The sequence below is a fragment of the Coregonus lavaretus genome (genome assembly GCF_964263955.1).
Source record: "Coregonus lavaretus genome assembly, chromosome: 4".
NCBI classification, from domain to species: Eukaryota; Metazoa; Chordata; class Actinopteri; order Salmoniformes; family Salmonidae; genus Coregonus; species Coregonus lavaretus.
Window position 1 is genome coordinate 63,342,154 of NC_139991.1, and position 17,806 is coordinate 63,359,959.

The window sequence follows — 17,806 nt, forward strand, 5'->3', positions numbered from 1 at the left end:
GTATACAGCTAGCTAGCTATCTAGTTAGAATTATTGCACACTCTTAGCTTGGTTGTGATGAATGACTAGTGTGACTGAACTGAAACGTTTGAGCTGATATGATTGAACTGTGGCGTTTGACCCTGCAAAATACTGGTTAAACAATTAGACTGAAATTATTCGGTTTATTGTTGAAATATAAATATGCACCAACTTTAACTAATTAGGTGGGAATGATTTGATTTAAATAAATAGACTAAAGTACTTTAAATAACGGCAGAATATTGGGCGGTAAGATAGGAGAGGGAGGTGAGGTGGGGGTCGGGTGTTGTAGCAGTTGCTAGGCGACCTTTGCATGTATAAATTAGGGAGAGAAAAAGAGTTTGTGTCACAGTGTGTGGCTAGCCTGTCTGATGACTCCAGCAGAACGTGAACAGGGGACCAGTCAGAGGTTGTGTGGTGTGGCTAGCCTGTCTGATGACTCCAGGGGAATGTGAACAGGGGACCAGTCAGAGGTTGTGTGGTGTGACTGCCATGAGCTAGCTGCCTGTCCCTCCCTGAGTCTGGTAAATACCCAAAACAATCTCCAAAGAAAATGCCATACCTCGCCATAACTGCAGAAACAGAGATATGGCATGGCTGGCTGTTTTAATTATTTAAAAGTTAACATTTTAGAAGACACTTTTATCCAGAGCGACTTCCAGTAGTGAGTGCATACATTTCCGTTCTCTTCTTTTCTTTCATACTGGTCCCCCATGGGAATCGAACCCACAACCTTGACATTGCTCTACCAACTGAGTCACAAGGGACAACATTCATGGCTTGTGGGGCCATGTGTGGTGCCGTCTGCAGATTATGGAGCATGTATCTAAGGGCTGGTAGCTAACCTGTAGACTACTCCGCCCTCATGTGAACTAAGATGAGGGAAACGGATCACAATTCTAAAACTGAGAAAGAACCCTAACTAGGAACGACCATTTCCATTTTAGTCATTTAGCAGACACTCTTATCCAGAGCGACTTACAGTTAGTGAGTGCATACATATTTAATTTTTTTCATACTGGTCCCCTGTGGGAATCGAACCCACAACCCTGGCATTGCAAACGCCATGCTCTACCAACTGAGCTGAACGGGACCATTGATGAGGGCAACATTAAATTGATACATAAAGAACACATAATGTAGGGACGATTTCTAATTTATGCACACTCACTTTTCTCACTTACTTACTTAAATGTACCATTGATATCAGTGCATGATTTACACCAAACTGAGTTACTTATATAAAAACACATGTAAAGTTTTTGGCCCAAGTAATGGTCCCATAGTGTGTTTGTCATTGAGTTTATGTGTGGAGTGTGACAGCAGCCTGTGTTACCTTGTGTTGTGTAGCAGTGCTTTAACAGGTGAACTGATCCTGTTAGTGGCTTAGTGTTGAGCTAAATCAGATTAGCTTTCTTCAGTCACCTAGCCTATGGAGCTATGGAGGCCCGTAGCCCACCCACACTGAGCTTGGTCCCGTTTTCTCTCTCTCTCTCTCTCTCTCTAAATTCAAAGGGGTTTTATTGGCATGGGAAACATATACTGCCAAAGCAAGTGACTCAAGTGAATTACACAAGCAAGTAATTAACTCTTTCCTTTATTCAGAAACGACAAAACAGGTCCAATTCCTTCAAGCATCACAAAACACAGTGGGAACTCAAGCCATGCATCAAATTACCGATTGCTTTAATTCGATTCACCCCTGTGGCTACAGTAGTCCATGAGGCATAGGAGGTTGGATGTTTTGTCCCCTCAGGAGTAAGAGCTCAATTCTAAATAGCCTTTGTCTCAAATGGCACCCTATTCCCTACACAGTGCATTACGTTTGACCAGGGCATAGGGCTCTCGTCAAAAGTAGTGCACTATATAGGGAATAGTGTGCCATTTGGGACACAGGCTAAATCCCCTTGTTGTCCCTTGGCTGGTTCCACTACCAAGCCCACTGAGACAGACCAGCCGGTCGTCTCTAGTCTTACCTGATCTGTAGGGCCACACTGGTCACTCTAATCTAACCTGATCTGTAGGGGCCCGCTGGACCCTTGTTGTTTTCAGATGATGGTCATAATGGAGTAATCTCTGAGAAATAGATTGATTTCTACTGTAATCTCCTGAACCCAAGTGACCTTTACAACTATGGCTGGCTGCTTCAGGCTTTGAAATAAGGGAGCAACATAGAGCTTACTTAGGTTTCTCTTTCTCTTCCTTCAGCAAACATTATGGTAGTGCCTGTTACTTATCCAGGTCTTTATTCAGTAGTAGGCTACCTGTAGCTATTTGATTTGGGTTTGTATTAAACTGTAGGGTAACGTAAAACAACCAAATGTTTGGGAAAATGACTTCGGAACAGTGAATTTTTTGCTAAACCTCACATTCAAACCAACATAGTGAGGCATGATACACTTGTTTTAGACCACCACACGATTACATCACTGTGCCAGAGGAACAGGGTACGCTCTGTGTGTTTTCATAAGGAAACAAACAATACAATCACTAGACCTCCATCCATATTATTGTGACATTTCTGTTAAGCCATTTGAGAACTTTACAACAAAATGTCTCAAGTAGCTATTCGCTTTTGATTTTCCCATACAATAACACCTGAGTGTATTTTCAGAGGGAAACATTTAAGAAAAAACGATTTATCAAATAAGAAGCCAAACATTTTGGTCTGACAGTCTGAAGTGTAGTGGCCAATATCAATAAAGTAGGCCTATATATACTTATCCAAAGCTCTCAGTTAACAGTCAATCATTTTCTAGAACTATTTTTCTCTACCACTTTGAGAGGGCATTTCAGTCATAACCTTGTGTTATAGTTGGGTTTTGTTCTATTTCTATGATGGAATTCATGGAAAACTATTCATACAGTACTGTATCCCATAATCTCTTTGTCCCTTTGCTTGAATTAACATTAAAAAGGAATGTTTTAACAAGTCATTCTCATAGAATGCTTGTCCAAGGCCCAGCCCTACAGGGTCCTAAAGAAAATGGGATATGGGATGCACCATCCTCTCCTGGACAGTAAAATGGAACAGTCAGTCCCAACACCTTCCTACCCCTTCTACTCGGCCATAACGCTTCACCCCATAACTCAAATGTGCCAGCATCATGCTCTGAGGAAATGTGTCCACCGAGCAAGGCTAGATATTCTCCTGACCATCCATGATGCAACAGAAACATTAATAAAGACCTCTCCCTTGGCAGCCGCCTGTCGTAAACAGCCTGTTTGTTTCTAACGCTGTCTATTTGGCTAGGCTCTAAAACATGATTTCCCATAAGATCTCCACTATCCACTACACACCACTACACAGCCTCCGCTCTCTGTCCTCCTGGACAACGGACAGTAACCGGACTATGTCCAACATTACTTTTAATAGTACTGAGGGGAGGAAAGAGATGTAATGGTGATGGAGTTGACTGTCAGCTGAAGCAGTTAATAGGATGGCATCATACTAAAACCTACATCTGTTACCAAGAAAATAATGCAATAGCCAAGTGAAACAAGCTGTTAGCAATACCCGTTTCCTTCGATGAGTGCAAAGATGATTGATAACTTTCAGGCCTATATTTGCTGTGCTATAGAATTACAAAGCCCAAGACCACACATTTGGAGTCCAATGTTCTAACCCCCACTGAACTTCCATTTGCGTTCTAACCAATGAGGATCACAGATTCCTGGCTCCACCATGGTCAGGGCTGGGAGGATCTGGTTGGAGGGCACAAGGCTAACCAGAGCCATGTCAGGGGTCAACTAGGAGTCATGGCAGGAACAGAAAGACAGTAAGAAAGAAAAGGAGAGGGAGAGGAAGTGAAGAGAAGAGTTTGGTTTTTTCGTAAAGCAATTGTGACTTTACCGATACTCTCTTGAAAGAGAGAGAGAGAGAGAGAGAGAGAGAGAGAGAGAGAGAGAGAGAGAGAGAGAGAGAGAGAGAGAGAGAGAGAGAGAGAGAGAGAGAGAGAGAGAGAGAGAGAGAGAGAGAGAATGACCATAGAGACACACATCTCCCTCAAATTACAGAGATCCACAAAGAATTCGAAAACAAACCCAACTTTGATAAACTCCCTTATCTACTGGGTGAAATACCACAGTGTGCCATCACAGCAGCAAGATGTGTGACCTGTTGCCACAAGAAAAGGGCAACCAGTGAAGAACAAACACCACTGTAAATACAACCCATATTTATGTTTATTTATTTTCCCATTTGTACTTTAACTATTTGCACATTGTTAAAGTACAAAGTACATACAGTGCCTTCAGAAAGTATTTTCCACATTTTGTTGTGTTACAGACTGAATTTGAAATGGATTAAATTGAGATTTATTGTCACTGGCCTACACACAATAGCCCATAATGTCAAAGTGGAATTATGTTTTTCAAAATTTTTACAAATTAATTAAAAATGAAAAGCTGCAATGTCTTGAGTGACTTCCTCATCTCTGTACCCCAAACATACAATTATCTATAAGGTCCCTCAGTCGAGCAGTGAATTTCAAACACAGATTCAACCAAAAAGACCAGGGAGGTTTTCCAATGCCTCGCAAAGAAGGGTGCCTATTGGTAGACAGGTTAAAAAAAAAAGCAGATTGAATATCCCTTTGAGTATGGTGAAGCTATTAATTACACTTTAGATGGTGTATCAATACACCCAGTCAATACAAAGATACAGGCGTCCTTCCTAACTCAGTTGACGGAGAGGAAGGAAACCGCTCAGGATTTCACCATGAGGCCAATTAATGGTGACTTTAAACAGGTACTGAGTTCAATGGCTGTGATAGGAGAAAACTGAGGATGGATCAACAACATTGTAGTTACTCCACAATACTAACCTAATTGACAGAGTGAAAAGAAGGAAGCCTATACAGAGTAAAAATATTCTGAAACATCCTGTTTGCAACAAGGCACTCAAGTAATATTGCAAAAAATGTGACAAAGCAATTCACTTTTTGTCCTGAATACAAAGTGTTATGTTTGGGGCAAATCCAATACAACACATTACTGAGTACCACTCTCCATAAGCATAGCGGTGGCTGCATCGTGTTATGGGTATGCTTGTATTCGTTAAGGGCTGGGGACAAGACATTTGCAAACATTTCTAAAAACATGTTTTCACTTTGTCATTATGGGGTATTGTGTGCGTTGGGTGAGAAAAATAATCTATTTAATCCATTTTGAATTCAGGCTGTAACACAACACAATGTTAAATAAGTCAATGGGTATGAATACTTTCTGAAGGTACTTTATGTGTGTATCATAGCTTAAAGTAAAAGGGCTGCATGTGTGTGTGTCTGTGTGTCTGTGTGTCTGTGTGTGTGTGTGTATATGTGAGCGTGCGTGTCTGTGTGTGTGATGGGGATTTGGGGAGATACGGTACTTTGTCATCCTAGGTTCAGCACTGGTCATACTGGCTCCAGGTAAGTGTGCTTTACCCATCTCTGGAGTTCTGTGTTCTGGAGTCCTGTGGTCTGGAGTCCTGTGGTCTGGAGTCCTGTGGTCTGGAGTCCTGTGGTCTGGAGTCCTGTGGTCTGGAGTCCTGTGGTCTGGAGTCCTGTGGTCTAGAGTCCTGTGGTCTAGAGTCCTGTGGTCTGGAGTCCTGTGGTCTGGAGTCCTGTGGTCTGGAGTCCTGTGGTCTGGAGTCCTGTGGTCTGGAGTCCTGTGGTCTGGAGTCCTGTGGTCTGGAGTCCTGTGGTCTGGAGTCCTGTGGTCTGGAGTCCTGTGGTCTGGAGTCCTGTGGTCTGGAGTCCTGTGGTTTGGTCTGGCTGCTGAAGAGTCAATGGTTTTTAAATGATCTGGAGTGTCCGTCCGCTCGGTCCATCTCGCTGCAGTCACACACCGTAGAAACTCACAATTAATGGGAAGAACAAAAAAAACGGCCCTTCCAAAAAGGTTCCTTTGGGCTGTGGCGAACATATTCCTTTCACTCAATGTTCTGGTATTCATTGTGATTCAAGGCAAAATGCAGCAGCCATTCATTTCCCAAATGTCATGTTTCATACTGGCACACGCACTCAAGCCACTATACGGCTTATGAAATGGAATAAGTGTGTGTGTGTACACATACACGTGCGTGTGTGATTTATTGCTGGTGCTAATAGAAGACGACAACTCCAGGAGTATTACGAATCAACTCTGAGTCCCAGTGAAGTCTCCCTTCCTCTGGTGAAAATGCCACTGTTGAAACGTAATTACACTCCAAGGTGTAAGTTTACACACAGGAATACGTTTACACACACACAAACAGAGAGTGAGACACCCACTGTGCTGTAAATGGAAGCACGGGGGTCATCCATCAGTTGACCCTTGACCTTTCTATGTTTAAAGCATCTCTGCACGTCTCACAAACCTGGCCTGTTCTGAAATGCTTATATCCACATTCATAAAAGTTAATAAGTATTGAATTCACTCTTGAATAGGTAATGAATTCACTCCTGGTTCACTGCTGGCTGGGCATGTTGGCTATTCATGGCTTTAATCAGATTTTGTTGGAAGTCTGGTGTAATTTCATGGATATTTATATGATATGGATTAGATTGAGACAAATATAATTTCATTCCATGTCAGTTAAATTAGTATCATTACAAAAAAAGAGAAGACCAGAAAATGAAAAAGAGATTGAGAACGAGAAAGAAAAATGTTTTCAAAAGTTGTAGAGGGGATGAATTGTTGGCTCATGGCTTCAGATCTCTGGATCAATCTGGGTCATAGCCTATGGTCACTTTCAGTCGCTAAACCTGCCCCTCTCACCACAAGACAAATCACAGCAGCTTTCTCCTTTTCATCAGGAAATCCTTCTCTCCCTCAGTCTCACTCTTTCACTCTCTCTCTGTCTCTCTCTCTCTCTTACAAAGGCTTTGCGTGGCTAGGCAACCAAACATGAACCCATGTATCCAATGACTCATCTTATGTAGAGCACAAACATACCAGAGGAGGCTGGTGGGAGGAGCTATAGGTGGACAGGCTCATTGTAATGGCTGTAATGGAATAAATGGAACGGTATCAAACACATCAAACATATGGAAACCACATCTTTGGCTCCGTTCCAACTATTTCATTCCAGCCATATAGCTCCTCCCACCAGCTACCTCTGCAACACAAACAATTTGGATTTCTAGTTTAAATTTCATATGAAAATAGTGTGACAGAAATGCTGAGCTAGCTAGACACATGGCACAACATTTTTCAAGCTCCAATTTACCTCGGGGGTAGAATACTTTCCTTCTGAAATTTCAGTCACTCTTCTCTTTTCACCCACGAAGTTCATGGGATCACACCAACATGCTTGCAGCAGAGACGGAGGGAGAAAGAGTGAAATGGGGAAAGGACACTGGTGTTGCACCCCCCCCCCCCCCTGCAGACCCCAAAACTGTACTACGAAAGAGAGAGAGAGAGAGAGAGAGAGAGAGAGAGAGAGAGAGAGAGAGAGAGAGAGAGAGAGAGAGAGAGAGAGAGAGAGAGAGAGAGAGAGAGAGAGAGAGAGAGAGAGAGAGAGAGAGAGAGAGAGAGAGAGAGAGAGAGAGAGAGAGAGAGAGAGAGAGAGAGAGAGAGAGAGAGAGAGAGAGAGAGAGAGATCTCTGGTTGCTTGGGGTTTATGGTTTGTGACCCGCGAACCTCAGTCTCCATCTCCATAGATCAACTCTGCTTCCAGCCTGTCTTCTCCTAATCATTAGCACCCAGCAAATGAGAGAGGCCAAATTATAGGCTGGGCTTCTGTGGCCTGGCTGCCCGCTGCCTGCATGAAAGTGAAAAGTCATTAGTAAGTGACTTACACAACTTCAGGCCCTAAAACACAGGCAGGCCTGCATTTTAAATCGATGACATCCCCATGAGGTGACTTGAAACGTTATGACCACAGGCTACTGTGGCTGTGAATGTGCTAGAAGGGTGTGTTCACACACGAAAACGTACAGTCCACACCAGGGGCACAACTTTCACTGGGGACAGGGGACGGGGACAACACCCCCACATTCTAAAATTGCATTTTTGTCCGTTTTATTTTTGCACTGTGATACAAAAAGCGGCCATGAGATGCCTCAGAGATGTCGGGTAAGCTGTTCAGCGGATTCAGACGGCTGGATTTAGGGCTGGCGGACACCACAGAGCATGCAAACAGGCTGTGTTAAGGCAAAGCTTCTGAAAGGTTGGATCAGCATAATGCTGCTGTCTGCAGCTGCTGTCTCCTGTGTGTTGCACTTTTTCTCCCAGTTGTAAAATAACAAAATGCAGAGCAGAAACTGGCTACTCTTTAGTTGACTGATGCAGCTGGCAAGGTAACTGCTGTTTGACTTAACAGACATTTTAAACAAAGTATTTTTAAAGTAAATTAACTTGACTAGTTTCAGTCAGTTGATTTTTAATTTTTAATTTTTTTAATTTCAACTTTATTTAACCAGGTAAGCCAGTTGAGAACAAGTTCTCATTTACAACTGCGACCTGGCCAAGATAAAGCATAGCAGTGCGATAAAAACAACAACACAGAGTTACATATGGGGTAAAAAAACATAAAGTCAAAAAATACAACAGAAAATATATATATACAGTGTGTGCAAATGTAGCAAGTTATGGAGGTAAGGCAATAAATAGGCTATAGTGCAAAATAATTACAATTAGTATTAACACTGGAATGCTAGATGTGCAAGAGATTATGTGCAAATAGAGATACTGGGGTGCAAAAGAGCAAAATAAATAACAATATAGGGATGAGGTACCATTAGAGCTAGCCAAAAGTTGGCTAATGTTAGCTAGCTGGTTAGCTCACTGACTTTAGCTATTATTTTTGCCTCAATCACACTAGACCTGAATCAGATGATGAAACTAGCGGCCAAATGATTGAAGATCAATATTCTGAAGTTTTTTGACAGCGCAATGTGAGTTTTTATTAGTCAGTATAGCAATGTAACCTTATTGATCTGTCAGTTTCCCTAGCTAATTCCCTACTTTTCACACTGACACGCTATAAACAGCTCTACAGGCTACACTGTCATGGTGCACAGTCAGTACACAACACTATGCTCATCATGGCTTAGCAGGATCAGATGGTGACAGGTGTCCCAGCAGGGTCAGACAGCCAGGGAAGACCAGTCTACGGAGCTCAGGTGAATTTTGCAGTATATTATAACAATCAGTCAATGGATACAAAGTTACATCTTGAGTTGATGGGTAGGCTACAGTCTCGGATCTGGGAATAATGTTAATTTCAATTATTGAACCATTGATTCTATTCTTGGATAATATAATGTATAAATGTACACAGAGGTAATTCTTTGTCATCTGAACAGGATCAGATGGTGACAGGGGTCTCAGCAGGGTCAGGCAACCAGGGAAGACCAGTCTGTGATGACGCTGAGGTGAACTTTTGCAGATACAACACTTTATTCTCTGTGCAGCAAACACTGGACAAGCCAGAAGCATTGAAGATTGAAACTATTTTAAGGCAGTGTGACAAACCTCTAAAGTTGATTTCCAAACTGTATCAAGGGTTGATAGAGACTTTTCTTGATGACACAAAACATGTCATACAAAGATGTGAGGAAGACCTGGGAGACACTATTGATGATCATGAATGGATACAGATAAAGTATTTTGAATGCCCAGTCATGCTCATATAATCTCAAACATAAATTACTGCAGTTTAAGACCATCCACAGAACATACTATATGCCAGTGAAACTGAATATCATGCACTCAGAAATGCTGGAGGTGTAAAACACTAAAGGGGACATATTTGCATATGTTATGATCTTGTGAAGGCTGGCTGAAATCTTTTATCTCAGCATGTCTTCAGATTCTCCCTTCTCCCTGTTTTTGTTTGCTTGGAAATGTTGATATTGGAGACTGTTATCAGAAGAAACTGTGTAACCTAGCATTTATAGCTGCTAAGAAATGCATTGCCATGAATTGGAAGGATGGTTATCCTCCCACAATGTCACAATGGATGGCAGAAATGTCAAGTTATGTCTCACTAGATTTGATTTATTACAAGATTACGGGTACACTGTGCAACTTTCATAAATTCTGGGTGCTTTATTTGGAATACTGTATGACAAAAGGGGTCTGCATTGAAAACATACAAGCAGTTACAAATATATTGTATTTTTTTCATGGCACATGAGACACCTGTCTGATTTGTGCCTGTCTCAGTGGACTAATCCATTGAGGAGGCCGCGGGGATGCCATGGTCCAAGAATATGGGGATTGTGGCTCAGATGCACAAGGCACGTCTCTCTCCAGAATGCGCTCTCTCCCACCATTTCGTGGGTATTCATTGATTCATAACTTAATTGTGTGGATTGTTTGCTGTGTCTATCAATTCCCCATTTCATATATCACCAATAGTAGCCTACATTTAGCCTACCGTTAATTCCCATAATTTCTAATCTGCAATGTTTGTTTGGTTAAAGGTCATTTCTGTTTATGCATTCAATATATTATTATTATGACAGCCATTTACCGTTCTCATTGTCAGAGTGGACATGTGTTTTGCAGAACCCACAACCTATGCTACACTTGTGAGAAACAAGTTTTTGTTTATTTCATTCCATTTACCAGTTTTGTCAATTTATTAATCGTCTTTTGTTTGAAACGCTCCTGTCAATGTTGATTAAGGACGCGCACCTGATTACGCATATAGAAGTAGGACTAGTCTACCTGGCCTGCGCGCAAATGCAGGCCTATTAATGTGCCCATTTGGGGATGTTTGACAGTATTTCTGATTGTCTTAACTCACCACCACTAATGAGCTGTGGAGCTTCTCAAAGTAATTTTTCTTCACCTCAAACATCAAGTTAACAAAGTCTGTTTTTAGAATCAATTGAGAATGACAAAAGTTCCTCAAAGTATTTGAACAATATTTCCAGCATTCTTCCTTTCGATAACCACTCAGCATGAAAGGGAAAAATGTCATGCTCTGATCCAGTGGAAACGTTATAAAATACACCTTTTACAAATAGCCTGCAGCTGTGTCTGTCCCGAACTCACTGACTCTAAACTCTGAGGGCCCAGAATATGTTATACAATGTTTCAAGTTTGCTAGTGCAAGTTTCTGGGCGACCCAGTTGATAGTTGATACAATGTTTCAAGTTCGTTGCAGACATGCCATGCGTATACAGTACCTGCAGGCTGCAATGTTTTTATGTGTTGGCTTTATGTAGGCTATTTCTACAGTCGTGATCAAAAGTTTTGAGAATGACACAAGTATTGGTGTCCACAAAGTTTGCTGCCTCAGTGTTGATGATGGCAATTTCATATACTCCAGAATGTCATGAAGAGTGATCAGATGAATTGTAATTAATTGCAAAGTCCCTCTTTGCATGAAAATGAACTTAATCCCCAAAAAACATTTCCCCTGCATCTCAGCCCTGCCACAAAAGGACCAGCTGACATCATGTCAGTGATTGTCTCGTTAACACAGGTGAGAGTGTTGACAAGGACAAGGCTGGAGATCACTCTGTCATGCTGATTGAGTCAGAATAACAGACTGGACGCTTTAAAAGGAGGGTGGTGCTTGAAATCATTGTTCTTCCTCTGTCAACCATGGTTACCTGCAAGTAAACATGTGCCGTCATCATTGCTTTGCACAAAAAGGGCTTCACAGGCAAGGATATTGCTGCTAGTACGATTGCACCTAAATCAACCAATTACCGGATCATCAAGAACTTCAAGGAGAGAGGTTAAATTGTTGTGAAGAAGGCGTCAGGGCGCCAGGACCGTCTCCTAAAGTTGATTCAGCTGCAGCATCGGGCAGAGCATATGAGCGGAGTGGAGCGGGAGCGAGCGTGGAGCGTGAGCGGACGGATTTTGAACAGAGCTCAGAGCGGCATTTTTAAAAGGACGGAGCGTCGCCCTATGTCCCGCTCCAATTTCGCTCGCTCACACCAAGAGTCTGAAGCATGCTCAAGCCTGACCCAGAATCCATCTGTTTAATTTAATTTGTGTCGTCCAAGAATTTGTATTTTATAGAGCGAGGAGCAGCAGCAGCAACAAGAGAAAAGCGTTGAGGAATTCAAAAGTTTATTCACTGCAGGCAAAGGCCCAACCATAACAAGGGAGCGAAAAAGAGAGCTGGATGTAGCATTTTAAAAAAGGATTTACATGGACTATGAACCGCTGAGTAAAGGAGAACGCGAAGGGATGCAACACTTCGCCAGCGCAGCTCAACCGGGCTACACCCCCCCCCAAGAAACTATGATAAATCAGTACTTTACTTTGTCAAATTTACATCTGAGATGCCCCATTCACATGCTTCAGCTGGCGATCAAAAACGCAGTTAACGAGCACGACAACATTAATAGGCTGTTAGTGAAAGTCGGGCACCTGGTGAAAAGTGTACGCAAGAGCACAGAGGAAACCGACCAATTAGGTGTCCGCCCCACAAATGCCTGCGCCATTTGATGGAGCAGCCAGCTGCGGATGATTCAGTCGTTCATCCGGTTGTTCCAAAAAGACCCGTTATGGCAAAACAAACTCAAGTTTAATGTTGCTAACATCACCCTGAATCAAGTACCGCAGCTGACGCACCTTGTCCGTGTGCTGACACCACTAGCAGACCTCACAGACAAAATGCAGAAGGAGCTGGGGAACCTGGGGATGATCCTCCCTGCTGTCACATAAATCAAATCCCTGCTCACCGATTACACTCACGCTGCACTTCCAATGGGCATCGCTGCTTTTGCAGAAACATTGGCAAACAACGTGTCAATTCGCTATGGAATATACTATACTGATTAACATCTCATTTTAGAGTCAGTGTTAGATCCCCGTTTCAAGACAGAATGGATAATCCGAGATGAGTCTGTATGCAACAAATTCGGGGAGATAAAGTAAGGCTGTGGTTTAAGCTAAAAGTGAAATACATGCAGATTTCGTTCCTTTTTTGGAGTGAGCGGGGGCGATTTGAGTGGAGCGCGATGCAAACTGCGTTGAGCGCTGAGCGATAATGAGCGGACTGGCCTGATGTGGCTTTGAGCGGGGGGAGCGGAGGGGTGAACAACTCCGTGAGCGAGGAGCTGAGATTCTCACCGCTCCACTCCGCTCATATGCTCTGGGATCGGGGCACCACCAGTGCAGAGCTTGCTCAGGAATGGCAGCAGGCAGGTGTGAGTGTATCTGCATGCACAGTGAGGCGAAGACTTTTGGAGGATGGCCTGGTGTCAAGAAGGGCAGCAAAGAGGCCACTTCTCTCCAGGAAAAACATCAGGGACAGACTGATATTCTGCAAAAGGTACAGGGATTGGACTGCTGAGGACTGGGGTAGAGTCATTTTCTCTGATGAATCCCCTTTCCGATTGTTTGGGCCATCCGGAAAATACCTTGTCCGGAGAAGACAAGGTGAGCGCTACCATCAGTCCTGTGTCATGCCAACAGTAAAGCATCCTGAGACCATTCATGTGTGGAGTTGCTTCTCAGCCAAGAGAGTAGGCTCACTCACAATTTTGCCTAAGAACACAGCCATGAATAAAGAATGGTACCAACACATCCTCCGAGAGCAACTTCTCCCAACCATCCAAGAACAGTTTGGTGACGACCAATGCCTTTTCCAGCATGATGGAGCACCTTGCCATAAGGCAAAAGTGATAACTAAGTGGCTCGGGGAACAAAACATCAACATTTTTGGTCCATGGCCAGGAAACTTCCCAGACCTTAATCCCATTGAAAACTTGTGGTCGATCCTCAAGAGGCGTTTGGACAAACAAAAACCCACAACTTCTGACAAACTCCAAGCATTGATTATGCAAGAATGGGCTACCATCAGTCAGGATGTGGCCCAGACGTTAATTGACAGCATGCCAGGGCGGATCGCAGAGGTCTTGAAAAAGAAGGGTCAACACTGCAAATATTGACTCTTTGCATAAACTGAATGTCATTGTCAATGAAATCCTTTGACACTTATGGAATACTTGTAATTATACTTCAGTGTACCATAGTAACTACTGACATAAAGATCTAAGAACACTGAAGCAGCAAACTTTGTGGAGACCAATACTTGTGTCATTCTCAAAACTTTTGACCACGACTGTACATAGTTGGCAATGGCAATAAAAGTTACTTTTAGATTTGTACAATTTTAATTAAGATTTAGATAGAATGTAGATTAACCACAGACAAGGATTTTGAGATACAAAGAGTATTATACATTAAATTAAACTGTTCCATGAAAATGTGCACATGAAAATCATAACTGGCATGCAGATTATGAAATTAACTGAGGAGGATGATCCTCCCCTTCCTCCTCTCAGGAGCCTCCACTGACTGACATTGTCACGTTCGTTGAATGACGGGTCAGACCAAGGCGCAGCGTGATATACGTACATGTTTATTAACTTATAAACACAACGACAAAACAACAAACCGAAACGTGAAGTCCAAGGTAGAACACACAACATACCTTACACGGAACAAGATCCCACAACTAGACAGTGCCAATAGGCTGCCTAAGTATGGTCCCCAATCAGAGACAACGAGCGACAGCTGCCTCTGATTGGGAACCACACTGGCCAACATAGAAATACACATACTAGATACAACAACATAGAACATTCACACCCTGACTCAACATATATGAGTCCCCCGAGTCAGGGCGTGACAGACATGTTGTCCACCCAATCTAAAGATCAGAGAATGAATCTAGTACTGAAAGCATAAGCTACAGCTAGCTAGCACTGCAGTGCATAAAATGTGGTGAGTAGTTCACTCAAAGAGAGAGAAAGACAATAGTTGAACAGTTTTGAACAAATTAATTTCTTCCAAAATTTAGGAGAAGCGAGAGAGAGAGAACTAGCTATATTTGGTTGTGGTTTTTAAAAACGTTCACTTAGGGAGCTGAATGCAGCTAGCTAGTTTAGCCTACTCAAACACCCGGCTCAAACTGAGAGGGATGCTATGTTAGCTAGGTGGCTATGGCTATCCAACACTGGAACTCTTCCAAGTCAAGGTAAGCTTTTGGTTTTATAAATGTATTGCCACCGGGTCCCACCGGAGTAACTGCTAAACTGCTTTCTGACTGTACACTGTACTGCATGATTGTATGATTGTAGTGGGTTTACTAACGCGTTAGTTCTAGTAGCTATGTTGACTATGAGGTGACAACGATGTAGACTGTGTGTAGCGGTTAGCAGTCATGAAATGAAGGTTTGGCTTGGAAATGATTTTTTGCCTGGTCACAGACAGCTGATGTGTTGGGCACTGAAGTGCACAAGCGAAAGGAAAAGGTGAGAGGAGGAAAGCACGTAGATAATTGCGAGAAGGAATTACAGTATATACTATATACAAGGAGCAAAGTGATCATGCTGTTTCTATATGGCTGCTATGAAAGTGTTTGCGTGTGATCAGGGGTGTATTCATTCCGCCGATTCTGTTGAAAAACGGAAGCAAACGGAACGAAACGAGGATAAACATAGCTGAATTTGTCCAATAGAAACTCTCATTTGCAACTGTTTGACTAACGATTACTCCCTAGATCAGATAGATGTGCATGGTGATTTTGAATGTGTCACTGTCTGTCACCTTGATTACTAAAAATTATCTCGACCTGTGCACCTACGTTGTAAACTTTCATTCATAGGCTAGGTTGTAGCAACCTCATGATGGGTACAGAGAAAATCATGTAGTAGCCTAAACCTACCGATTTTACAATGAGCTGGGTGAATGGAATTTGAATGACAGTCATCCAATATGCTGTAATAGAAATAAGGCCATGCTCACAAAAAAAAGATAATCCTCCCTCATCTTAAACGGCACTGACCACCACTAATGTCACTTCATGCTGCAAGACCTCTGATAGGTTGGAGGACATCCTCCGGAAGTTGTCATAATTACTGTGTACAGGCATTCGGAAAGTATTCAGACTCTGAAAGTATTCAGACTTCTAAAAACCTGTTTTCGCTTTGTCATTATGGGGTATTGTGTGTAGGTTGATGAGGACATTTTTAGATTTAATTCATTAAAAGAATAAGGCTGTAATGTAACAAAATGTGGAAAAAGTCAAGGGGTGTGAATACTTTCCGAATTCACTGTAAGTGAGAACCAAGAGCCTCCTAGGTACTGTATTGAAGTCAATGTACCCAGAGGAGGACAGAAGCTAGCTGTCCTCCCGCTACACCATGGTACTACCCTACAGAGTGCTGCTGAGGCTACTGTAGATCTTCATTGCAAAACAGTGTGTTTTAATCAATTATTTGGTGACATGTGAATATATTTAGTATAGTTGTATCTAAAAATTATAACTTTTTAATGTTTCACTATTTTTATTTTTATGAAATTCACTGAGGAGGACAGTCCTCCCCTGCCTCCTCTGAGGAGCCTCCACTGATTCAGATATAATTCCTCTCAGTAACTAGTCTATTCTTCTATACTGCTTCATTGCAATCTTGTAGGCCTAATCCCCAATGACTTTTTTTAATAGACTCTTGTTGACAATGTAGAGGTCCTCAAGCCAGCTGGCAGTTGACCATGGTCATGATGTTGGGGAGTTGGACAGCGTTTGGAGCTTTTCGTTGGGACCAGCACAGCACTGTAGCTAATATAATACAAGGAGCTCCACTCGGCTGTAGCCCCGGTCCAAAGAATACCTCAGTGCTCGGCCTAGTCTCAGCTCGCCGTGTGGAGGAGAGTAGAGCGGCGGTGACAACATTTACATTACAACATTATTCCAGATGGAGTAGAGGAACGACCAACCAACAGACCAACTGCTGCTGACCTACTTTTCACTCACATTTTTCACTTTTCCTCCTGCTTTTCAAAATGACTCCCCTTACTTCTTTCTGTTCTGACCATGGTTAGAAATTGCAGTTTTTTAACTAATAGAATAAACGCCACTACCATGGCATTGTGGTGGTTTTTATTTTATAAAAGGAAAATAAGTTCTGGAGACTTGTGAGTTTCTCCACATTTGTTATTTTGTGTAGGCTGGTCTACGTGAGGGCGTGGGGTTTGTTTTCAGTGGTCCAGGGACTCTTGACTGATGCTATCTGTGTTTCCCTGTCATTCAGTTCTCATACAGTACACAAACTCATATCAATGGAAATGATGCAACACATATTGGCTATGACAAAAGGCTTCCATGTTGGAGGATTACTATGGAGAGAAAGGAAATGATGACACAGCATAGTTGAGCTCTGCAGCTCAGTGTGTGACAGTTACTCAATCAGAAAACCACTCCACACAGAAACGTTATAACATTCGGGTTATGATCAGTTTATAGCAGGGGTAATGCAGTTTTAAAGCTTATTTCCTGCAATTCTGCACATTTTACCATGGGGCTGAGAGAAAATGTTACAGTTTTTAAATGAATTTCCTGCAATTCTACACATTTTGCCATATCTTATGTGTGGTCATACCTCTATACTGGTGCAGATTCTCATAACTCAGTAGCCTGTACTCTCTCAGTTCAGTCCAGGCTACTATGGTCCAGAAGGGCCTCCGGGCCTGCCGCCTACAACAACATCAAAATCTGATCAAAGCCATTGATAAGAAAGGTTCGATACTGGTTTCAGCTGGGTACACATATGAGATAGGGCGATTGTAGTAGAGAAGCCCAGACACACACTGCTGCAATACATGTATCTAGGAGTTGAAGGCAACTACTGAAGGCCTCCTCCTCTATAATGTATCACTGTTATCGCTCAATCAGCAAGTCATGGGAAAACAAGGTGAGCTGACCTCATAGCTGCCTATCCAGGGCCGGATTACCGAACGGGCACGTAGGGCACGTGCCCCAGGGCCCCCGACCTCCAGGGCCCCCCCCAAAAAAAAAACATAGCATATGAACACATCATAATTGCAATTGCAAAATGTG